This window comes from Doryrhamphus excisus, linkage group LG20, assembly GCF_037039965.1.
Source record: "Doryrhamphus excisus strain RoL-2023G ecotype Guam linkage group LG20, RoL_Dexc_Guam_v1.1, whole genome shotgun sequence".
NCBI lineage: Eukaryota > Metazoa > Chordata > Actinopteri > Syngnathiformes > Syngnathidae > Doryrhamphus > Doryrhamphus excisus.
The window spans coordinates 9,494,689-9,521,782 of NC_136376.1; the positions used below are offsets into that span (position 1 = coordinate 9,494,689).

General features: G+C 40.7%; 1 long non-coding RNA gene across 3 annotated transcripts in view; it reads left to right on the forward strand.

Annotated features, from left to right (window-relative positions):
* The window catches only part of LOC144894456 (uncharacterized), an 85,673-nt gene that overhangs the window by 20,232 nt on the left and 38,347 nt on the right, over positions 1-27,094 (forward strand). The window contains exon 3 of one of the 3 annotated variants that reach the window (XR_013625062.1): positions 24,926-25,718. The exons of 1 other annotated variant lie outside the window; for it this stretch is intronic. This is a non-coding gene — a long non-coding RNA (uncharacterized LOC144894456). Of the gene's footprint in view, positions 1-1,854; positions 2,164-24,925; positions 25,719-27,094 lie in introns of those variants that run through there. One more of the 3 variants, XR_013625060.1, reaches the window with a different exon arrangement.

The window sequence follows — 27,094 nt, forward strand, 5'->3', positions numbered from 1 at the left end:
TATCCCTTCTCCTCATATATCCCAGCTGTCTTCGGACGAGTGGCGGGGTACACCCTGGACTGGTCGCCAGCCAATCACTGGGCACATATAGACAAACAATCATTCACACTCACATTCATACCTATGGACAATTTGGAGTCGCTAATTAACCTAGCATGTTTTTGGAATGTGGGAGGAAACCAGAGTACCCGGAGAAAACCCACGCATGCACGGGGAGAACATGCAAACTCCACACAGAGATGTCAGAGGGTGGAATTGAACCCTGGTCCTCTAGCTGTGAGGTCTGCGCGCTAACCACTCGATCACCGTGCCGCCCACTTATAAAATAATAATGCTATCCATTGGTAGGACCTAAAATATAAAACAAAGAACGGGAAGTTCTTGCCAAAACCTCCCTGTGAAGCTTTTGCTTTGGGATGAGATGAGGTATGAGAAGTTCTTGGCCCAAGTGGGGTCGGAGTATAGTCACAAACAGAACACGTAGAGGTCAGAAACCTCTCCATGTATGGCTGGCTGTATGTATGGCTTTATTGTGGGCAGAACCTACCTTGCTTAAAATGGTCTTTTGAGGGGAACCCAACGGGGCGTACAAAGATACCAATGGTATTTGAAATGAACAGCATACTTTGGCTCCACTATGACCAGGAATAAGGAAGCTTTTACTGTTCCCTTGAATTGGGAACCAGGTCCCCAACATTTACCCAAGGCTCTACTCCAGATGATGCAGAAAATATGAGAAAGACGATAAAAGAGGAGGCACTCAAAAGATTACAATGCGATGCATCATTAGTGATAAAACCAGCGGATTAAGGAAGTGCGGTGGTCATTATGGACAAGGTGGACTATATGAGGGCGGCCTGATGGTAGCTGGAGGACAGGGAATAGTACGAACCATTGGAAAGCCCAATTTATCCCGAGACAGGTGCTCTAATTGGGGAGATTCTGAATAGAATGGAGGGAGAGGGAATCCTGTCCAAACGACAGGTAGAGTTCTAAGGACCGGAGACTCCACCAAGCTCCCTGCAGAGCTATTTATTTCCCCAAGATCCAAGAAACTGAAATCCCGTTTTGGGCCTCAAAAGGATGCCCAATAAGTCTAGACCACAGGAGTGGGAGCTATTGGTGGCACAACAGTTAGTACATCAAGAACACAGGGGATTTTATTGACAGATTGAAACAAATGACATTTCAGGATCCATGCCTAATTTTTACAATGGATGTTAAATGCAAACATCGAGACCACGAAGAAAACCACAAGAAGACCACAAGGAAACGGGTCTTGGGAATTGGGTACATTATGGAACTCAACTTCTTTCAACAAGACCTATTATGCTAATTATTCTTTGTATTGAGTTGTGAACTCCTATAGAGCAGCAACACACAATAACCCACACAGAAAACTTTTTAGATTTTCCTTTGATTTGTGTTTCCAGCCAAAACGGTCAGTTTTAATTTATTCCACCCACAGCACGTCTTTGATTGGTCACATGCCCAACGTACTTCCTAACTATGAACCATATAAGGAAGTCCGCCCCTCTGTGACATCACAAAGGAACGGTTTTACCACGCCTTTTCAAACCGAGCTTTTTGAGCCATCTCAAACTTTATTCAGGGCTCACTTCCAAATGCAGAAACTTCATTATCTGAATTGTTGGCATCATTTAACACGAGAATACCACATTCGAACTACATTTATAGGTCACAAAAGTGGAAAAATACGTTATTATCATAAAATGTAACTTTGTTTCCCCTTGGGATACAACTTTTTTCTGTTCAGGTGAATGGATGGCTTTGACCAACAGACAAATTTGGTAATTTCTTGTTTTTTTAAGTTTTGATTGTCAATTTTTTTAGGTTGGCATTACAATCGTCAGTGAGGCCTCACTGAAGGCTGCAATAGGAAATGAAAGAAAGGACATAATTCAAAGTAGAGAGAAAGGAAGAGCGGATGATTTGCCATCTGGATCTTTCCTGAATTCAGCCTTAGGCAAGACAGGCTGATGTACAGAACTGTCCTTAGAAGGGCTGTTCTAATCCAAACCTATATATCTTCACGTTAGTTCTTCATGAAACACTTATATAACAGATACACTCAAGTGCTTAATTTTCTTAACTAATGTAATATACAGTATGATGAACTTTTTCCTTTTTCCTCCAACTATATACAGTATAAAATAATGACCCCACAACTACAGCCTAGGGTCTTGCTTTGCACGTGGTGTGTGTTTGAAGCAAAATATAAGGTGTTCAACGAAAAGGTAACAATTGTTATTGGACGTTCCGGTACTTAATATTATCTGTGTCACAGAAATTGTGTGCATGCTTTGCAAACAACACATCAATAATGACTTCCATTGCAACTTATTTTACAGCTAACATCAGAACCGCTCAATAAACCACAATATAAACAAACACCCTACCCAACCCCCCAAACCAGGATTATAACATGAATCAGAAAAGGCAAAACGTTATCCAAGATTCATTTTATCATCAATAACTTCAACTTCTCACGAAGTAAAAATTACAACCATGGAATTTCCATTTCATCTGTGACTAACGATTTGATCTCTGCAGGTTTGCAGAATGTGTCATATACATGTACAACCGAAGATGTACAGTACGTATATACATGACTCTCTGCTCTGAAGGGTTGGTTAGAATCATACTACGGCATACATGGAGCAAATACAGCAGCATATTGAATATTACAAGTTGATCCCAGTTTTGTGAGGGAGAAGAAATACACAAAGGCGAGCAGTTTGTAGGGGCTTTTTCAGCCTGCCTGCATAAAATCATACAGGTAATGCATTACAGAGTGGCTAAAAGGCAGCATAGCTTTCATTTGGCATGGTCTGACAGTAATATGTGTTGACTAAAAGTACCCTATTATGCTGTAGAATAAAAGAAATACATGTTACATGACTGGCTCACCACTAAAATACAGTGCTACAGAAAAACAGTGACTAGAGTCAGATTTTATCCATCTCATCCATTTTCAATACTGCTTGTCCTCATTAGGGTCACGGGTGAGCTGGAGCCTATCCCAGCTGATTTCAGGTGGGAGGCATCGTTCACCCTGGACCGGTCACCAGTCAGTCATAGGACAATCATGCATATCATGCACACTCACATTCACACTATGGGCTGTTTAAATTAGGGATCTCAAACTTGACATGGAAATGTAGTGTAAATGCAGCCTGCAAGGTGAGCCAATGTTACTCATAAAAAACAAATATAAGTATCCACTGAAGTAACAGTGAGCTTGGCACATACAGAAATGACAGAAACACAAAATAATAGCATGTACAACAACGTATGCATGTAAACACACATAGGGCATCTACTACGATGGGTAATAATAAACAATTATGGGTAACGCTTTATATTTCAGCAAATTTATACAAACCAAGCACCACAAAGAAGTATCTGATGGAAATATGACAGACATTGAACCACAGCTGCTTGTATTCTAGTTGAAATATGCTGCACAAAATACACCCAGGGCTGCACGGCGGTCAAGTGGTTAGCACGCAGACCTCACAGCTAGGACACCAGTGCTCAATTCCACCCTCAGCCATCTCTGTGGAGAGTCTGCATGTTCTCCCCGTGCATGCGTTGGTTTTCTCCAAGTACTCCGGTTTTCTCCCACATGTGACTCCAAATTGTCCATAGGTATGAATGTGAGTGTGAATGGTTGTTTGTCTATATGTGCCCTGTGATTGGCTGGCGACCAGTCCAGGGTGTACCCCGCCTCTCGCCCTTGGATAGCTAGGATAGGCTCCAGCACCCCCCACAACCCCCCCCCGAAAAGCCGTAGAAAATGAATGAATGAAAATACACCCATTTTTGATACTGGTTGTCCTCATCGTGGTCACAGGTTAGCTTGAGACTGTCCCGGCTGAATGCAGCAAAATAAAAACTATTTATTTATTGATTTTTTTTGGTTCCCCTATCACTGTATCGAGATCAGTATCATAAGCCATGCATATCGTACTGTATTGTGAGGTGCCCTGAGATTCCCAGCCCGATTCCCAGTACTGTATGCGGTCCAGGCTCATCCATACGCTACCTGCAGCACCCCCAGGTAAATTGAGTTTGAGACCCCTTGTTTAGAGTCCCCAATTAACATAACGTGCACACTTTTGGAATGTGGAAGGAAGCCTTAGTACCTGGAGAAAACTCGGGGAGAACATATAAACTCCACCCGGATGCAAACAGAGATTTGAACCTTTGATCTCCTGACTGTGCGGCCAACATGCTAACCACTCAGGGCTGCATGGTTAATTTTAACACATATTTCTGACACCAGGAGGAAAAATATAGATATAATCTCTTGCACTTTGTCTCACGGGCTTCCCTGGGCAACCATACACTGCAGAAAGATTAATCTCATGACCTATAAGCATTGTAATTCTGTCATGTGAGTTCACCGCTTTTTTAGCATGTGCGTTGCATGATGCAACCAGAACTATAGTGGCCTTTATTGTACTGGCACAAAAACCATAACCCATCCGGACTTCCCAGGGGTTTCAATTAGTTATCCCCCTGTCTCTGCGTGGCATCTCAGGCCCCCTCACTTCCACTGCACAGGGTTACACCACGTCTCTAGTGGCAGAGCTTACTTAAAGCCCAACCCACATACTATACCAAACCATGAGCTATCTTTGAAAATAACCTTGAGAAAGTAGGGCTGGAGGTTGGAGGGTTGTGGTACACTTGATTTGTCTCCTCTATTATAAGTCTATGTGATTTGCTGTCTCTGGGGAGCCTGCGGCAGCACAGTTGATATTGAATGATGCTCCGTTGAATTATTGGGAGAGGAAAAACGTGTAATGTTTGGCCTGTACTGGTTCGGTTATGAAAGTTTAGCGTCAAACAAAAGTTTGAACAGTTGCACGTCCACGGAAGCCAAGGCAAGGTCGGAATTACGTAACGTATAACTATTAATCATCATAATGATGGAATAGGCGGCACGGCGGTCGAGTGGTTAGCGTGTAGCCTTCACAGCTAGGAGACCAGGGTTCAATTCCACCCTTGGCCATCTCTGTGCTTGCGTGGGTTTTCTTCAGGTACTCCGGTTTCCGGTTTCCGCTAGGTTAATTGGCGACTTCAAATTGTTCATAGGTATGAATGTGAGTGTTGTTTGTCTATATGTGCCCTGTGATTGGCTGCTGACCAGTCCAGGGTGTACCCCGCCTCTCGTCCGAAGACAGCTGGGATAGGCTCCAGCACCCCCGCGACCCTCGTGAGGAAAAGCGGTAGAAAATGAATGAATGAATGAATGATGGAATAGTTATAGAATATGTCGCCTGCACTGGAGTCAATAAAAGCCCCGCCCACTGACAAATCAGTTATCTCTGAAAATGTTGTCACCATTCATTGGCAATCCTGTGGAGATGGGCACAGATCCTAAGAGTGTAAAAACAACATTTGCTGAGATTGAACAAAATCCGTTTGATCTTTTTCATCATTTTCATGAAGAACGCTGAAGAGACTGGCTTATCTCGCCGAGCTTCTGAGGTCGTGTTTGCTTGAATTGGCTTTCACCGTAACTGAAAGAATAAAACAAGAATGGTCAACTTCACTATAAGTAAGAAAGTATTGCAGTTGTATTTGTTCATTCGTGAAGTACTGTTCACTTAGTCAGCAATTTTAACCTTCTCTTTTGCATTATTATATAATGCATTATGATATAGTTAATTTTCAAACAGCTAAAATAATGTATAAGGCTAAAAACAACCAATTAGCTAAAAATGTCATCCAATACTTCTCTACAAGAGAGGAGAAATATGATCTCAGGGAAGAATTACATTTGAAACAGTTATATCCTAGGACTACGTTAAAAAGCCATAGCATTTCAGTATGTGGAATCAAACTATGGAATGGATTGAGTACTTTGGTATGAGGTGCATTATTAAAAAAAAAACAAAAAAAAAAAACCTTAAACTGTATCATGGAAAGCAGGAAGTGAACAAATGTAACAGTTACTGATTGTAAAAGTACCAGATGGAGGGGTAGGATTTAATAAGCTTTGCTTCTTCCTACTCCTTTTGGACATGTGGAACTGTGAACTGATTATGGGATGCACTCAATTGTAATCTGATGCATGTTCAAATGAAATCAAACCATTACCATTACCATGTTAATGTTTGTGATTGGCTGACACGGTCTCTTTTATAGGCTCACAACAAGATTATACAATTTTGGTATGCTTGATCAAGTTATCTGTTATCCATCAACAATTTATACCACAATTTTGCCTCCCGTTGCTTGCATTCTATGGTTAGCATACAATATGCAGCGTGTCAGTCCATGTGTATATATATATTTTTAAAACAGAAAATGTCCGTCCTTGTTAACATCCTATTAGGTAGCGATCAGAATGGCACCCGAAACTGGACGTTACGTTACCTTTCTACAACGTCATCAACAGTTTATATATATATATATATATATATATATATATATATATATATATATATAGTTTTACATGCATAAAACAATTATAAAATCATATCTTTTACAAATGAAAGGGCTAAATAAACATTTAAGGTTACTTTTACTGTCATTGAAGACTACTCTACTGGTCCCAAAGACACAATGTCGCAGCGAGACACCACATGGACACCATCTTTGTGTTTTGTCATGAGGTATTTCTTGAATTCTGAAAGGTTTCTCACTGCTGACACCTGCAACATTCTTCGGCTCCATTTTGAGCCATTGAAACAATGTCAAATTATGTCAAAATGGGAAAGTGGTGATGGTTGATCTCATTGCCACATTGTGTCTCCAGTAATTATCACATCAACAATCATGTCTTCAATGAAGGTAAAGTAATCTTCAATATCAATCGATATTAATTTATCCCTTTCATTCATTATGCATATGTGTTTCAAATTGTTTTCTGCATAATTGTAAAAGTATTAAAATGTGTTTTGTGGTAACATTTTTGGCTATCAGGAACGGATTAATTGGATTTACATTATTTCTCATAGGAAAAAATTCATCGGGTTATTGTCTGTTTCAGAGTCAGACCTGACCGAATGAATGGCAGTAACCAGGGTTCCACTGTAATACATTGGAGCTTAAACTCATCCATAAAAATCCCAACACCCCTCCTCCCGGCCCAACGCCCACTAGACACACATTTATGTGTGTTAAGTGTCGCCGGCGTCACAGTCAGCTTTGGGATGGCTGCCATGAAATATTCAAAAACACCACGAGTCCTGTTCAAAACTGCAGGGAGAGGGATTGTGTGACTGCCTTGCTCCCAGATCAGACTGGATAAGAGAGGTCACTGTACACCTTCAACCTTTGCTTAGCCTCATGACAAAACGTGGTTTTGCAACCATTTCTATTCACATTTCTCGCCCCCGACTATCTATCCTTTGCGGTCTCATACTCCTATGATCTTTGTTGTTAAAAGGCTATATATTTAAAGAAACAAAGAATATCATCTCCCTTGGCAACAGTGATTAATCTCACTTTGGGCTTTTAATAGAGGAGTCGGGGAACAGCCCGTTTCTAAGTCGGGCCGAATTTGGTCACCCATTTATCCATTAGAGTGCAGTCAAGAACATCCACAGACACATGAGTTAGTGCTGGAAAAATTGCCTCTTTTGCTCTCCTGCTCATTAAATCCACTACTCAATGACACAACATTCACAACAGAGCAATTATATGGATATTTCTGGGGTGCAGATTGATTTTCTTCTTTGGACGGCCATACAGTTTACGTCACTATGTATTCTCAATAAGTGTTAAACACAAATGAGGTACTGCTGTAATGGTAAATCCACAGTTCCTGTCTAAAACGTTGTTTTTTGCCATCTACAGAGGGCATAGAGAGCTCTGTGCTTGTTCTTGGCCACTACAGCCGAATAATTGGGCTTTTCACATCGCTTCCAGACTTTAGTACTCTTAAAGGTTTACAGTGTTTGCCTGGCAGAGCAAAAGTGGATCATTCTTACCGAAAAGAGTCCACGTGTATTCAGTTGCTAAATGAACGCTCTCTAATGAGTCTACATGTGTGTGACATATACTAAATGACACATACTTAGCCTTGTCAGACCCCTAAAGTCTTAGGGAGATGTCTTTCCAGGTCTTCATCCATATAATAAATGCATCATCATGATCATGAAGTATTTGCTTTGCTTTGTTCTATGAGCCAGTTTGTTTTAGCTCATAAAACAGCCATTAATCAGGGGCAGCGGCACGGTGGCCTAGTGGTTAGAGCGCAGAGCTCACAGCTAGGAGACCAGGGTTCAATTACAACTCTGTGTGGAGTTTGCACGTTCTCCCCATGCATGTGTGGGTTTCCTCCCCCAGTCCAAAAACATGCTAGGTTAATTGGCGACTCCAAATTGTCCATAGGTAAGAATGTGAGTGTGAATGGTTGTTTGTCTATATGTGCCCTGTGATTGGCTGCCCACCAGTTCAGGGTGTACCCCGCCTTCTGCCCAAAGACAGCTGGGATAGGCTCAAGCACCCCCGCGACCCTCGTGAGGAAAAAGAGGTAGAAAATGAATAAATGAATGAATAATCAGGAGCAGAATAACTCTGGGTAACTTTAAGTTTGGGTCCTAAAACGGTTCTGGTGCGAGAGCCAATTTGCCTAAATTGGCAAATTAGCACTGGTTTTCCTCTCAACTGGCTGGAGAGCTACCTCTTAAATTCTGGGAATAAAACACAAAAAGAAAGTCTGCACTGGCTTTATCAGTTCATGGCTAGATTGTCGGTCGTATTCGACCAAAACACTACAATCCTGGGCGATGTGTATGGATTCTTGGTCCAAGGGTACGCAGAGCGTCACGTTTTGGAGCTGGTTTTGGCTGCAGGAGTAAGGTGGGTCTTGTGTTGTGCCCCAGTGACACAATGACAGCGAGGATCGCACCGTCAATCTTCCAGTTTTTGGATGACCTGCTCTACCTCCTGAGCCCCAAACGTGGTGATGAGTGGTGATGTGCGATACCACTGATTGATTGCCTTTCCGATACAGAGTAAAAATTCAGGTCGACCCAATACTTTCCGGAAATACCTCCGATGTGTTTGGTACATTTTCAATTAAAAAGTATTTCAAATCATAGCATAGTTCATATATTTACAATATACAATAATTATTGGACAAACAATTAAACCCAGAGAACCTAAGAACACAAATGACTACTCCTCTTGAGGAATTTTATGTTTGCTGTTTTATCATTGCAAGAAAGTCCACATCCTGGATTGCAATGCTGCAGTGAAATATTTTCTGCCTTTCCTTATCAGTATTTTCACACCTTTACTTCTAAGGTAAATTATATATATTTTTAAAAGAGGCATGCATTTTTCAAGTGGTTAAAGGGCAAAACCTGTCAGATGAACTGCTCTTCCTTTTTCACCCACTGGACCTGTGTTGCATTAAGTTGATAAATGGCTAATATTGACTTTGTAGAAGAAAATATCAATGAAGAACAAAAAGACGACGCTCTGCCTTTATGAAACAACCAGAGAGCACTTCGTTCTGAGAGCACAGGGTGGCTATTGAACGTAGCACTCTGCTCATCAGAGATTTCAAATGTTAGTGCAAGCTGTTAACTTGTCTTTTAATCAATGGGGGACAAATACCAGGCACTCCCAGCAGGGACAGAAAGTACTGAGAAAGGACACCATGTGATGTTTTCCTATACATACAAACAAAAGATAGCCCTGTGTTTTGAGGTTTTCGGATTGTCCTAATCCAATAACTTGCAGCATTAAATGCTTGTCGTCTGCACAGTGACATGCAGGCCTCACAGCTTGGAGAACAGAGTTCAATTCCACCCTCGGCCATCTCTGTGTGGAGTTTGCATGTTCTCCCTGTGAATGCGTGGGTTTTCTCTGGGTACTCCGGTTTCCTCCCACATTCCACATTGACTCCAAATTGTCCATAGGTATGAATGTGAGTGTGAATGGTTGTTTGTCGATATGTGCCCTGTGATTGGCTGGTGACCAGTCCAGGGTGTACCCGGCCTGTCGCCCGAAGACAGCTGGGATAGGCTCCAGCAACCCCGCAACACTGGAAAAGCGATGGTAATGGTAATGGTTTTATTTCATTTGAACATGCATCAGATTACAATTGAGTGCATCCCAGTTCACAGTTCCACATGTCCAAAAGGAGTAGGAAGAAGCAAATCTTATTAAATCCTACCCCTCCATCTCGTACTTTTACAATCAGTAACTGTTACATTTGTTCACTTCCTGCTTTCCATAATACAGTTTAAGGTTGGGTTCTTTTTTTAATTTTTAATTTTTTGTCCCGTACCGAAGTATGAGGTGATATGACCATACAATTACATAATGGGTACCATAGTAAGTGTCAATATAGTGATATGTATAGCACATCATGACTGGTTCAAGACTCTTCATCCTTGTATTTAGCAAACATCAACTGCTTGTATTGTTTCTTGAATTGGCTCATCGTTGTGCATTGTTTGAGGGTCTTACTCAATCCATTCCATAGTTTGATTCCACATACTGAAATGCTATGGCTTTTTAACGTAGTCCTAGCATATAAGTGTTTCAAATGTAGTTCTTCCCTGAGATCATATTTCTCCTCTCTTGTAGAGAAGTATTGGATGACATTTGTAGGTAATTGGTTATTTTTAGCCTTATGCATTATTTTAGCTGTTTGAAAATTAACTATATCAGCAAGTTTAAGTATTTGTGATTTTAGAAATAAGGAGTTCGTATGTTCTCTGTAGGCGGCATTATGAATTATCCTTACTGACCTTTTTTGCAGTACATTTAGCGATTGAAGATTGCTTTTATAGTTATTACCCCATAGAAAATGAATGCGATAGAAAATGAATGAATAAATGAACATGCTTGTCAGAGTTATGGTACATTGTATTGCTATATAATACTGTAAACAATATGTGTACACAAAATTAAAGTACTTAATCAGGAGGGAACCTACCTAACCCTAACCACTACTCATTAGTTCCTCAGTAACTGTTGTATTTTTGTGTACCTTATTGTAAAGCGAGACCAGATAGTGTTGCTAAAAGTTTAGTGGCAAAGCAGAGGTAGAGATTTTATCTTTTCACATGACACAGTACTTCATGTTTCATCTCACTAGATTGCTGTAGCATAGTTTTCGTGATCAAGGTCAGGCCTCCTCCTCTGGACGTGACTTCCCTTGTCAGTATTCCAAGCACCTCAGAAGACGTTGGCAACAGTTTTACTTGGCAGATACCTCCCAGACACGATAGGGCACATAGAAGAGACGCACACTGAATAGTCGATTCTTCTAACCTGTGGTCAGCATTCCACATGCGTCCCTTGGAGCTAAACGCTCTTCCTCTGCTCGCCTTTAAAGCGCTCTGACAGGAAGGATGCGATATTGCACCTGGCCTCTTTCATGACTGCTCCCCCCACCACACTCGCCGCTGCCTCATGGTGGTGAAACAACTCCACGTCTCCAAACTAATTGTATATTCCTTCTTGTGTTGGACTGTGACATATCCTCCCTGTGGAACACCAGTGTCCGTACTTTGAGAAATGAGGATACATCATTCAAACCCCTGAACAGATGTGTTCATAAGCAGGAGCAACTACGGGCACAGTGTCAGTGGAACAGACTGCTCTTCCAGCATCCTCCCCATCAGCCCCAATAAGTCTATGTTGTTTAATGAAGCCCTAATCAGTGGCAACATCCTGGCAACAGAGTTCAGTCAAAGTTGATCTGCTTTTCTAATGACACCCTGTGGGAACTCAAAGTCCTGACCTAACGTACCTCTAAGTCTGGCTCAGAGTCTGGCTTTTCTCATTAGCATCCCCAACTCATTTATGAACTGTAAAATCTGCATTAAATTACAGAAAATTGTAAACTGTATTGTAGATTATAGAGCTTCCATCGATTAGTCAAATGTTTGTTTTTGTGCCTGTTTGTGCTTACATGGCCTCTTTCTACGCCCAAGCCAAAGCAGGTTGCTAAATTTGAGAACATAAAATAAATATATCAGTAGCCACGTTTACATGGACCGAAATATTCCAATTCCATTCGGGTTATTTGCTCAAACGGAAAGAATGTAACCTTTGTATAACCTCATTCGGAAGGAAAAGTGCCAATCCGAATGAATATATAATCGGATTCACAGGGGTGGAATATTCCTTTCCCCAATCCGATTGAGGTATCTTGTACCCGCTCAAACGGAAAGTTGTCAGACTGTGTTCTTCTTCATGGTGTTTTTCTTCTTCTGTTGTTTTTTGGCAGTTGGCAAGCAGCGTTCGTGTGTATTACCGCCATCTGTGGAAGAGAATCTAAACCCTTCTATACGCCATTCACAAGTCCAGTTTTGCTTTAAAAAGAAAATATATATCTATATAAAATATGTCCCAAGTTTAATTATAAAATATTAGCAAGATTGAACTTTATATTTTCTTTTTCCCGGGTGCGTCCTTTCAGCGAATGCTGAGATATGACGTAACACACAGCTCGGGACGTTCTTTGATTTAAAAAAAATGGAGGGGAGCAATCGGCACTGGATTGCTGCGGAAAGTTTCTAACTAAATTTCAAGACTAGACGAACGAAAAACTGGCAATACGGAGTTATCGCAACGAGTGAAAGAAAAACTTGAGGAAGTCGGTATCACGTGATGTTGGTGTTTACGCTTTACTGCGCATGCCCCATTGACTATTCTGGTTGATTATACATAGTGGCGCAAGTAGACACATGATTGGAATATTACTTTACATGTATACCATTGCTTTCGGAAAGGTCATTCGGAAAGATTCCATTCGGAAAGAGAAAAACTCCTCATGTAAACGTGGCTACTGTAAGGAAACCATGGAACTTCACTTCATGATTTGGATTTTAAGATTTTAACATTCATTGTCCTTGTGCACTGTACGTGTATTATTCATATTTTTTTTATGCACACAGGCCATTATTCCGTTTACATACAGTTGCAGTGGTTTGCAATAAATGAATTCATTACTAATTGGGTGCACTTTGATTAACAAAGGCACAACCAGTTGGGAAACAATGGCAGTTATATGATTTTTAATTAAGTGCTATATGCAAATTCATTGTCCACGAGCTGTTTGCCATATGTGGATGTGGTTAAGTAGTCACTATAACATGGTCTGTCATCCTGTGTAATGTGTGCAGTGGATCAGTGATTCTTCAGCATGGAAAGTGGCCTTGTTGTGTGCAGAAGTGGGGGGGAGGGTGGCGTTGGAGATTAAAGCAGCTTTGTCTGTGCGTAAATGGATTATCAGCAGGTAGACTGCTCCCTGTGTTGCTGCAGCGATTGTGTTAGAGCACTTCCTGCCTGGCCACGGAGAGGACCATCTGCCATTTAGCTCTGATTGATGGTCCTGAACAGACGTCAGCCTCGGCTACAGACACTTGCTGAATCCTGATCAGGATGTTGGCTCGTATTGGGAAAACCAACAACTTTGTCACCAGAGCATCCTTGTCTTACTCCTTTCCAATAGGAGCTTAAACAAACACACCGCGCATGAAAAAAGTGGACAGATTCGGGTGCTTAAACAATGTGGCATCTCTCCAATACTCCCTTGCACCATGAAGATGTATAAACAAGCCTCATTATGGCATGCATTGTGCCCAATGCTTATTATATCCGCGAACAGACTGTAATATTTTGACTGGCATCAGATGGACAAAATTGTGCCAGTTACTAACAGGATTGTGTGACTTGAAGCGTAAGCTCACCCTGCCGCTAAGTGCAGTATGTCGACTGCATGCACATGAAAGGAAAGACACGGTGAGAGACAAGGAGAGAAAGCAGAAAAGAAGATGAGAGGGGAGTATAAGACACAGTAAAGAGAGGCAGAAACATCACTACAAAGAGCAAAAATTGTGTTTTTGCAAGACTATTGTAGTCTGCCATACACTGACAGACATGTCACTGTAGAAAGACGCATTATTCAATGTAAAATATACAAACTCTGTGCCTTTTTGAAAAGGATTTTACACATTTATGTATGCATGTATTATAATGTATTACCATTCCCTTGCACCTATTTTAGGAGCTGTCATGTATATGCCAGAAATAACAGTGTCAACACCACCTCTTGCTTTAATAGAAACATTGCGATCATTTTAAATGTCCTTTTAGTAGTATCTAGCTAGTGAAAGCCATATTGTCATTGAGACATGTATGTGTCTGCAACAATATGTGTGGCATGCCAGTGTCACTCACTGAACAAAAACATGTTCTGTGTCAGTGTCCGGGCTATTGACCTTCTTTGAGAAGGGGGGATGCTCTCAGACAGATCCCAGTCCCTGATAGGCACCAAGTGACACCCAGAAGAAAGTCCCCGTCTCATCCTGACAAGCATCTTGTAGCACTCGTCACATTATCTCATCAGGCATGTCAGGAAATAAATTGGAAAAACAGAAAAGGCAGAATAAACAGAAGCAGTGTCCTTTGTGAAGGATATATGACATGACGCTTACAATCTTACTGTGTGTTATTTCAGTGCATCACCACCGCTGGTGTGAAAACTGATGTGCTTGTCATTTACACAAGGACAAATTCAGTGATCCCACTGCTCATACAGTTTGGTTTCCAAGACAAATTCAATTGGATGTTTTTTTTTTGTAATATAAACCTATATCAGTTATAATAGTCTGTTTACTTCCATTTTAAAGGATGCTCTATTTGGCAGCACTGTAGCTTAGCGGGTCCCAAAAACATACAGTATTGTAGTAGTACTATTTGTACCCTGTTATTGACTACCATCATTTTCAACTTTTATGTCATCTTTTGAGTCGTGTGGCTTATTCAGTGATGTGACTAATTTATAGCGAGTAAAGCAGAGGCTAATATCACGTTTTTGAAGTCTTATGCAGTGAGAGTGTTTTGATCTGGCCAATCTTAAGTTTGATCAAAAGTAGAGTTACCACAGTTTCTGTTTGGACTGCTTGGACCGCGACAGACTTGAACATTGATGAAAAAAAATGAAAAAAAGTGTTTCATTTCTCATCACCAAAGCCAACGAGTGATGCTAGGAACACTGATTGCAAGGTTTATAGTGTCTCTTTTTTAAAGGGCTATAACAAGAGCGACTACGAAAGAGAGAGACTGAGAAAGTTTGTGTGAGGCTTTTAAATGTTGACTTTTTAGTTCTAAGGAGGATGGCGAGGAATTATTTTTGTGGACACCTATGGCTTATGTACATTATGTGCAAATCTTTTTCCTTTTTAAAGGGCAACTGCACTTTTTCGGAAGTTGGCCCATCATTCACAAACATGAACACATATTTATTTCCCTTTTCTGTGCATTATAACGCAAGAAAACGAGTTAATATGAGCTAGCAAAACGACACGTCATTGGGACACAGCTACTTTGATGCTTAAGCCCAAAAAAATGCCAACAGTGTTTCATTTCCATAACTGACCTTTATGTTAACCAAGCTACAGCGATATTGTTATTGGAGCAGCTAAACACCAAGTATTATATCATAACAACCTTGCAATGACATCACTCACGATGCCTCAAGCTACTCCCTAGTAAGGTTACCTAATGGTATCAAGCTCTCAACTTAGACCCGGCAAAATTGCAACAAAAACTCAGCAAGATGATGATTATGTAGAATTTAGCAGCTCAACAGGGAGCACACGTCTTGTGCTGAAAGGTACTATTGATGCTATTCCACCAGTCGGCATCCCAGTGAGAGCGGACATTGTAAGTAACTCTTTTGTGTGTGTATGTTTCACTTATCTGTCTAGCACACAGTAACATTTTCTCTGCCTGGGGGGACGGGACATTTGTTGACAGAAGTAGCGTTAGTTCCGATCAATGGGTCAGTGAAATCAAGCTACACAATATTAACTTGTTTTATGGCGTTGCAATGCAGAGAAAAGTGAAAGAAATATGTGTTATGTTTCACATAAGGATTGCAAATGATGGGCAAAAATTAAAAAATAGGACAGTTCCCCTTTAAATTCAGTGGGTACGGTTTATATACCGGTGGGCTCTATAATCCAGCCATTACGGTATGTGCTTTGTGCTCATGTACAAAATGTGACAAATCTTCACTTCCGAGGCCAAACTGCTTATTGTGCTGTTGCTAATGACTGTATTGATGCTGATAATTATGTGTCTTATTTGTGATGTTACTGCAGGGGTGGGCAAACTACGGCCCGGGGGCCACATGCGGCCCACCAAGTGTTTGAATCCGGCCCGCCAGTTGCTTTCTAAGTTTTAACATACAAACTGCCAACATGACCTGCAAGTCGGATGTCTTATTTAGTAAAAAAAAAAACAACAAAACTGTAAAATTACATTACATAGTTTGATAGTATAACACTTTTACAGATAAAATAAAAGGAAAATTATAAGCATAAAATATTGTGTCTGTGTTAAATATATATTCTGGCCCCCCAAACAATTTTATTAACTTAATGTGGCCCACGAGTCAAAATATTTGCCCACCTCTGTGTTACTGGGTGCATCTTTATCTTCCAATATAGTGAAACCTACCTTTTGTGTATAGTATGACTGAGAAGTTAATTTGGGTATAATTGCGTATAAGATGCATCTGACATTGAAATTTGTCTTACATCACAGTGTAGGAATGGAACTATTTGATAGGTCTTATTAGTCACCCATTAATTATCCAATCCACCAAAGAACGCCAATCAAGAGTTAATAACAATAGAGAAATAAGCTGTTTAGCTCAAGGGATGGCAGTGCTTGTGTGGTTGGCCTCCATTTTACCTCAGTTACTTCATGAGACGATTAATCAACAATGATTTCTCAAATAATCAATTATTATGCCCAACATCACATGTGTCGGACCCAAGGTCCGGGGGCCAGATGTGGCTTTCCGTATCATTTTATGTGCCTTAGAATTTCCTTCTAAATGTATTTGTACCTTTGTTTTGACACAATGATTTTACTGTGTCTATTATCCTAAACTTTAGTATTATTTGATCATGTAAGAAGAAATTATACTTGAATGTCTAACTGTTACATTGCCATTGTCACCTCACTTCTCATTTCAAGGCAAGTTGTCCTTTAATTTGTTAATTTAATAAAAAGAATAATAAAAAGCATGGGCAATTGTGTAATAATACGTGGTTTCTATTCATATATTGACAGTTACAAGTGGCCCCCTGAGGGCAGCCATAACTGCAATGTGGCCTTCAATGAAAACGAGTTTGACACCCCTGCCCTACATAACTGGCAACAGCCAAGTACAAATCATAGTGTAGCAAATAAAGGAAATATGTTAATGCAAATGCAATGTTCTCCACAGAGTTCACAATTATGGCTTCCATCTGGTCACCCATGCTGTTGAACTCGTCATCTCAAAGTGATAAACTTGTTGGCGTTTTTTTTATTATTATTATTTTTTTTATTTCCAAATGTTGTTGGGAATTCAAATATCCAGACATCAAATTAAGCTTCCCTGGAATCAGCAAGCAGCTGTCATAATCCAGCATGTGTGAAATTAATGAAACTGTCCTGATGGGAGTGTGACCGATAAACAGCACCATCCATCAAAACTAAATAAGACAGGCGATGCAGTATGCAGATGAGGTGGCACTTATGTATAATCAAAAACTCAAGGCTTGTCTTAGTGTTTGGATGCATACTAAATTACCAATAATACCCAATCATGCCGATCTATCATGATTTTCTGTCACGGTAAACAAAGATCCAGTATTGCCAAGCATATGGAAAAGCTCATTTTTACCATCTTCCAGATGTCTTGCCTTTTAGCCCTCAAGATGAAGACTTAACTGATTTTAGAGTGAAACATCCAACATTCCTCTTGGGAATAACCCAAAAGAATCACTATATTCCTACTTACCAACAAACTCCATCTTATAAAACCCTTTGTAGCGGAGAGGCTTCTCAGGTTGTGAGATCGTCTCCCAGGATGCACTAGTTTGGTCAAAGGTATAGGGGGTGTGTTCAAGTCAAAGAACACGGAAGATTGTCCTCTTTTGGTGGTATAAATGGTGGTATATCAATAAATGATAAGTAACGTAATGTAACTCATATTACACAAGTATAATAATGAGCTAAAGGCACTCTACACACAGAAATTCAACAAAGAAACCAAGCAAACATGACACTCAATAGAATAACCGTTAGTCATAGTTAGCTTAAATACTATATTAGCACCGATGAAAAGGGAGCCTAACTTTGTGAAAAGGGTGCCCAAACTACTCCACAGCTCCCACAATAAGCCAAAAAACTCACCTTTATGCATTCACGCACAGCATCAACCTGGTGATATGATGTATGAGGCGCAATAAGGCTCAGAGATCTATATATTGTTCAACCGAAATAACGTCCTGCACTGTGGTGCGTTTACTGACCGCTGAACACCGTAGGACATACGACACTCTAAGCCGAACATACAATGCAATGTAAATTATGGGCTTTCTAATAGTCACAATGTTTATGAAATTAATATCAATGTGTTTTCTGTATACTAAGTAACAGAATGTAATCGTGAGAACTAACACTGCACTCTAAGCTGAACATACAATACAATGTAAATTATGGGCTTTCTAACACCCTTCCTGCCACATTGCACTGATGTAACTAAAGTCAATAAGTGTGGATAATTATAAATGTATTGGGAATCTTCATATCCATGAACTGACGGTCAAACTCTGTGCCATTGAAATCAAGTCATCCTTAGAGAATCAAACTGTTGAAGTAATTATTCATCAATGCTTGCCTAAGTCAGCATAGCTTAATGTGCATGCTTACCACCCCCTCCCATCTCTTCTCGGCCCAGTGCTCCTTTCATCTTCTCAAACACAAAATGGATGCTGTGCCGCTGCTGATACTCAGCCAGCCAAAGGAAGAACTCAAGACAGTCAGACACTGACTACAAACTCTAAAACCACCATCCTCTTTTCTCTCCCAACAGCCTCACTTTCCCAGAAAGTACATTTTTCTGTAACTGCTAGCTATTCATTTTCTTGGCTGCAGGATTACAGGTTATTTCCGGGTCGTTAAGACAGATACTGATGGAACACCGGCCCTCCAAAGTTTTCCATTTAACAGGGTTATTTTATAGAGTGAGGAGAACTCGGCATCCTCCCGCTTGCTCCTCTGTACTTTGATGATGCTGGACAAGCGCACATGTGCCCCAGCTTCCCCTGCTTAGTGAGCATGCCACTTTCTCTGTGAGCCCCAATCCTATTACCCCTCCATGGCCCCGTGGTGGGCCGATAAGAGCAGTGCGACACCCTGCAAAGACCGAGCGCTGAGCCTCCATTTGCTGCGGTAGGTGACTTTCGTTGGCTGAGAATTCTTTACACAGCTTCTTGCTTCTCCACTCATCTCATAGAGAATGGGCTTTTTGAAAGGATGTGAGGTTTTTTTTTTATTGTTAAAGTGGACCGGTCCTTGTGGAGGTTTTAACATACTGTGGAGCCGTATGCATGTGCAAGTGACCTGTGGCAACACACTCCATAAACATTCATTCTGTGGACATACTGGATGAAAATGTTAAATCCGGAGCGCATTAGTGTTCAAAAATCTCTAAAAATATTGTTGTGCTACTTTGGTGAACACTCCGCTTAATTGACTGTCAGATGCAATGGATGCAATACGTACGCTGGCAGCGATAAACCAATCAGAGGACATGATGTAATACATACGTACAATACATACGCTTAACATCCGCCACGCCTCCGGGGCTGCAAAACAGTTACTGCTGTTGTGTCCTTTGGCAAGACATTTCAGCGGGATTGTCTCTGGTTGCCCACGTATGCTTCACTGACCAAGATGCTGACCTATAACCCTGATCAGGTCCCTGGGCCCTGCACCATGGCTCTTCAAGAGTATGGGTTAAATGCAGGGACAAATTTCACTGTACATGGACAAAAAAAGTTAGAGATTTGTGTGAAGAGATGCGTTGGTAAAAAAGGAAAGCAACATGTTTGTGTGGGCGTTGTGGTGTGAGAATAAGTTGATGTACACAATTTAATGAGATCTACTACAAGGGCTGGATGAAAGTTTCATGTTTTTACAAAAAATAATAATAATAATGGGGCTGCACTGTGGTTGAGTGGTTAGCACGCAGGCCATACAGCTAGGAGACCCAAGTTTGATTCCACCCCCTCTGTGTGGGTGTTGCATGTTCTCCCCGTGCATGCGTTGGTTTTCTCCGGGTACTCCGGTTTCCTCCCACATTCCAAAAACATGCTAGGTTAATTGGCGACTCCATATTGTCCATAGGTATGAATGAGAGTGTGAATGGTTGTTTGTCTATATGTGCCCTGTGATTGGCTGGCGACCAGTCCAGGGTATACCCCGCCTCTCGCACGGAGACAGCTGGGATAGGCTCCAGTAACCCCTGCGACCCTCATGAGGATAAGCGATAGAAGACGAATGAATGAATGAATGAATAATAATAATGCTCAATTTTGATTTAAAGAGAAAACATTGTTTGTTTACAATTGTAGCCCGCAGTGCTGCATGTAGCTAAATGAGGTAACCTTACAACTTACAACCTTCAAAATAGTATTGTACTCATGTCAGGAAGTGACACTGGAGGTTCAGGGTTGAGTTTTACCTTGACGTAGACAGTGTTTTTATTCTGGACTTCAAAATTGCAACAATCCTGAGATCAAGTCTGGTGAGTGTGTGTCTCACCGAACATTACGGAAACATTCGTGTAATACTACATATCCTCACAATGTCTTTGACTGCATCTTTGGAGTGTCGTATATAGTCCATCCATCCATTTTCTGTACCGCTTATCTCTCACAAGAGTCGCGAGGGGAGCTGGAGCCTATCCCAGCTGTCTTCGGGTGAGAGGAAAACAACAAGTTATGGACAAACCATTCACACTCACATTCATACCTATGGACAATTTGGGGTTGCCAATTAACCTAGCATGTTTTTGGAATGTGGGAGGAAACCAGAAAGCCCACGCACGCATGTGGAGGACGTGCAGGAATCAAACCCATTTCTCCTACCTGCATGCAAACCACTCGGTCACCATGCAGCTTGTTGTATATTGTTCATTCATTCATTCATCTTCTGTACCGCTTATCCCTCACGAGGGTCGCGGCATGCTGGAGCCTATCCCAGCTGTCTTCGGATGAGAGGAAAACAACAAATTATGGACAAACAACCATTCCCACCCACATTCATATCTATGGAAACTTTGGGATCGCCAATTAACCTAGCATGTTTTTGGAATGTGGGAGGAAACCGGAAAGCCCACGCACGCATGCGGAGAACATGCAGGAATTGAACCCATTTCTCCTAGCTGCGTGCAAACCACTTGGTCACCGTGCAGCCTGTTGTATATTGTATTTAAACTAATTTTTATATTTGAAAATGCATTACTGACGCAAAAATACATAACATTTGCTTAAATATGCATATCATATAACTAACAATAAGCCATATTCTATGATGAAACAGCATGATTTCTTAATTTATTGTGGGAAAAACGTGATAGTTACAATTGGAAAGTGCTGACGGACGACTGTAGATAGAAGAATTGGATGTCTCATTAGATTATGCAGGTGAACCTATGTGTGGTCTAGTACACTAATTACTAATGACTGGGTTCTAGCCACTTTTCTCTGTAGTGTGCTGCCAGGGCTCTTCCTACAGCCTCTTTTCATCGCCCTCCTGCCTCTTGGAAGGAAATGAGTGTCACCTCATTAAAGTCGACTTTTTAAAAGTAGTACTGTAATATTTCCTCAGATTTTCAGTCGCTTGCTTTCCTTCCTATTTCACACTATGACATGTACAGAGTGTTCGGCTTGGGTGTCAACTGACAGTTTGTTTCATTGCAACATATGTCGGAGCGAGTGTGCTGACAGTGCTCTTAACTCTCCCATCAAAGCCTCAGCTTCCCTGTGAACCCCCCCCCACCCACCCACTGCCATCCACCCCCTCCTCACTCAAGTCTTATGCGAGCGTCAATCCACCCTCAGCCTTCTACACTGAGCACTAATTATGTGGAGGGCAGCAGGCGGAGAGGGCATCGCTGCCTATATGACTCTGACAGAGTAAGAAAGGGAGAATGGGAGAAAAAGGGGGACTGATAATTAGGAATCTAGTCTGTATCCCGCTTTCGTTTCTACCCTTCCCACCCAGCTTCATCTGCATGTTTCAGAAGGTTTCTCCAATTACTGAGGCTCTACCCCCAACCGCTTCTCCATCCGCCACCAGGGGGGATGAGAAAATGGAAGGGAAAGAATAGCGAAAGCTTAAATTAATGGTTTAAATTAGCATTTCTACAGGAGAAGTAAAAATTGAAGGTGCAGGTCATCGGCGTTGTAATTGCTGATAGGATTAGATGTTACAGTTACTGCCTCCCTGAGGACTGAATTAGATCTAGACATGCCAATGTTGGAAAAAAAAATGGTGCGACGTCAAGAAAAGAATCATATAAGATATCAGCCTTCTTATGAGACTTTGGCTTTCTGTCATTTGTCACAGGGGACCATTAAACAATATAAACTATCATAATCAATTTTATTGAAATATTGACTAAAATACTGGCCACTAGTGGCATTTGTGTTTGTATCTCCCGTGTAATACACAGCTTGTGTACAAGCATGCAGTGAAACAACCAATGTCATCTCTCAGGTGTGCAACATCAGCTATAGTGGAGGTGACTACAGTGCTTAGCGAAGGAGCGTGAAGGTGAAAACAACTCAAACCGAGCACAGAAAATGATTTGGATCACAGTAACCTTTTCAAACTGATTGGAGATTAGTTTAGCTCTACTGGGGGAGACACATTTTCATATAATGTGTGTTTACTCATTTTATTATGTACGTAAAAACCTTGTGGAACCTCTTAAGCAGAATCCCTTGAGGTTGTACGTTTTTCAATTAAGCTCAAACAACCATCACGTGTGACCTCACGCAAGACGTCAAAGTTAAAATTGAGTGACAGTTAAGACTGCTAAAAAATAAGACATGTGGGACGAGTCTTTGACATGAACCACCTTCATCGTCACTTTTCATTAAAGTTCCAACTTCAGTTTTTATTTTTATTTTTGTATCAACTGTGGTTAACGAACTAGAACTAGAAAAATGACTGAAAGGTTAATTACGATTACAGCAATTCAACACTGGAATTGATGAATGAATATGTAATGTTATGGTTATAGTTATGATTCTTAATGTTCATTTGATTTTCATGAATATAATTTAAATTATTTACATTGAAAGTATTAAAGGGAACCCATCATGCTCATTTTTAGACCTTTTGTATTGATTGTGGACTCCTATAGAGCAGCTACACACTAAACTTTTTAGATTTTCCAGAATCTGCACCTATTCTTGCTGTATTTTTTTTAATTTGTGCCTCTTGCCAAAACGGTCTGTTTTAATTTATTCCACCCACGGTCCGCGTCTCGGCATGTCCACTCTGCTGTGATTGGTCACACGCCCAAAGTGCCTCCTCACTATGAACCATATAAAGAAGTCTGCCCCCTGTGACATCACTAAGGGGCAGTTTTACCACGCCTTTGGAAACCGAGCGTTTTAATGAGCAAACCTCATTATCTGCAACTTTGTTGATAGTACAACATTCTAACTACACTTATAGGTCAGAAAAGTGGAAAAAACACAATAGCTCCCCTTTAAAAAAACAATATATTATATAAACCATAATTATAATTTAACATTTAACAAATAATTATAAATGACTTATTGATGAGCCTTATTCTGATTAGATGGAATTCAGTAGTGTCTCACGCCTTTTTTATCCCATTGGTGACACTTGCAACTTTCTTTGGCCCCATGGTGATTTATTTAGCAGCCATACTCTTAGAAAATGTGAGTCAGAAATGCGTTAGGTGCTTTGTTTGGGCCCTCAGTTTTGCACAATGACACAGTGCAGGGCAAATGGACTAGCTTATTTCTTGTTGTACTGTATGAAAACCAAGACAAAATTCTGGGGAAAGTTTTGGACAAAACCAAAATACACAAACGGAACTGTACCCACAAAACAAAAACAAAATGATGATGTACTTTTATTTCTTTGCTTCTTGTTTTTAATATTTTAATACCTATTTTACTATTTTATTTCTTATTTGAGCTTTTAGTTTTGGATTAAATTCAATTTGTACCTTTTATTTATTGTATTTTATTTGTACTTTTTATTTTACTAGTCTGTACAGCACTTTGGAAACTCTGTTATAAAATCTCTCCTAAAATGTGCTATATAAATAAAGTGGATTGGATTTGATTGGAAAACAAAAAAATTATTCTTTCTAGTTAATTCTTTGATGCTCCTACTGAGGCTCATTTTCTAAGTTCCATTGTGTATGGAAGGGAATAATCATATCATAACACATACAAATGTAAGAAATGTCTAATTGACAGATATGAGCTCCTCTCTTGCATACATAGCTTACGGTGAAACTCACAGCGGAAGCTTCTGCGCAAAACACTTTAATTTTTCTCAGACAGAACTGTCACTCCAGTTCTGACAGCTGAAAAATACCCCCTTTGACATAAAAGTGGTCCTTGATGGAGAAGTTAGAGGAACTTTGTCCTTGTAACTACAGACATTATCTCTCATAAAAGATAGGCATGAAGGACATTGCAGTCATTGTCTCTTCCTTTTTTTTTTTTTTTTTTTAGTTTCCCTCTAAAATAGCAGAAGGCAGCAAAAACGAGCACTCTCTAATCTCTTTCCTTGTTGGTCAGTATCTCGCTCTGCCAGATTAGAATGTATGAAGTCAGTGACTGACTGTGGCTTTAGCTTTCGAAAATGAACATGTGCTACGAATGCTTTATCATGTTAGATCCCATCATTTGTCAATTGCCCGTGATTTGTAACTTGGAATTGCCACTGCTTTTGCATTGAGACAAAATCCAATGAGTGGCGCGTCATGGTTTCGTATGAATAACACTAGATAGGCTTGTGTGGGGTTTAATTTCAACCATGTAATGTTTCTGTCATCCCTGCCTCTCAGCTCTCAGTGTTTGCCACACCAGAGACATCTCCACACATCCCAGGAGAGAAATTTCATTCCATACGGCCACAAGACCCACAACGTCCTCCGAATATAAAATCAGCCAGGAGGATTGGATGGAAAGCAAACTGCCACTAGGCATGAAAGGCACCCTTATTAAAAACATACTGCGGTCATGGGAGAAGTGAGTGTGCCTACAAGGTCAGAGTGGGGACTTACTTCATTTAATGTTGCCAGGAAATGATCCAAAATCACACCAAGTTGCATTGTGAGAAGCAGCCTGTCCCTCTGATGCATGAGTGTCTTGGCATTATTAATTACTCAATGACCTCCATTATGTCAGTATGGATACCCTGCCAGAGATCTGAACCTGTCAGCCAAACAGATGGCACTAGTGACGCCACTGAACTGTATGCACAAAACACAAACAAGAAAAAAAAACGAAGAGGGGAGTGGGGGGATACTGACGCAGGGTTAGTTTTGATAACACAAACACAACAGATTAACAGAGCACCATATTAACCTTCAGGTGCATCTAATTGTTGGGAAATTGAATGCTGCTCTCAGTGTGGGAGACAATCAATATATCGAGCTGGCCCGGCTTACAACCTCTAATCCTGCAAATCGTCTTCAGGTGCTCAAGTGCTGTATTGAATATTGGAGGGACTTGCATGGTACCAGCGAAAGCACAATTTGTGTAATGCATCTCCTGGTGTCCACATTCATTCCTGCTCGTGCGTGTTGATTTTTCAATAAAAGACAACTTTTCTCCCTTTTAAGATAAACATGGCTGCAGCGACCACTGATGCCTGTTCCCAGAAACTTTGAACCGATGCTGCTTTATTTGTGGACAAACATGCCGAGAGGCTTTCTCATCTGCCCTAACCTTATTAGTCCTGGATACAGTTGACTGTACAACTGCAGCAATAGACATACATATGAACATGTGAGCTATTACTCATCTAGAATAGTGCATCCTCCAACCAATCACCAATTAAATCTTCTCAAGATCTTCCGCAAGAGCACCGCATATGCTTTGCCTCCCCCAGTCCTGTTTGTTTTCCCAAAGAAGCAAACAGATAAGTCTGTTTATTTAGAACACATCACATTGTGTTGTCCTTCATAAGGATAAGATGCTTAAACTACCCTTGTTTGATGGGCTTGAGGTCAGGGTTTAATGGCTTTATGGACCTTTCTTTGTGTATGATCTTCCCAAATATGTTCCCATAGAGCAGTGTTTTTCAACCTTTTTTGAGTCACGGCACGTTTTTTTACATTGGAAAAATCTTGTGGCACACCACTAACCAAAAATGTTACAAAATGTCACCATGACCTCACGCGTGCATCAATAAGTCTATCGGAGGAACAAGGTAGGTGTTGCCACACGGACCAATATTACATTGCTCTGCCAGTCTTTACACCACAGACGCTCCACAGTAGCCACGTTTTTACATGACCACTTTTTCTCTTTCCAAATGACCTTTCGGGAAACAATGGTATCCATGGAAAGGAATATTCCAATCTCTTGTCTGCATGCACCGTGAAAATCAAGCAGAATAGTCAATGGGGCATACACAGTAAAACGTAAACATCAACATCACGTGATACCGGCTTCCTTGAGTTTTTCTTTCACTTGTTGGAATAACTCCGTATTGTCAGTTTTTCGTCTGTCCAGTCTTGAAATTTAGTTTGAATCAAAAACAAACTTTGCTTAGTCCAGTGCCGATTGCTCGCCTCCATTTTTAAAAGTGAAGAACGTTTGGATCTGCGTGTTACGTCATATCTGAGCATGCGCTGAAAGAACGCACCCGGGATAAATTTAAACAGGAAAAGATCACATTCAATCTTGCTAATATTTTATAATTAAACTCGGGACATGTTTTATATAGATATATATTTTCTTTTTTAATAAAACTGGACTTGTGAATAAAGTATAGAAGGGTTTAGATTCTGTTTCACAGATGGCGGTAATGCACACGCCAATAAACAACAGAAGAAGAAAAACACCATGAAGAAGAACGCACCCGACAAATTTCCGTTTGAGCGGGTACAAGATACCTGAATTGGATTGGTTAAAGGAATATTCCATCCCTGTTCAATTCTTTCCGTTTGCAAATATATCAAATGCATTTGGAATATTTGGGTCCATTTATTTATGGCTATTGACAT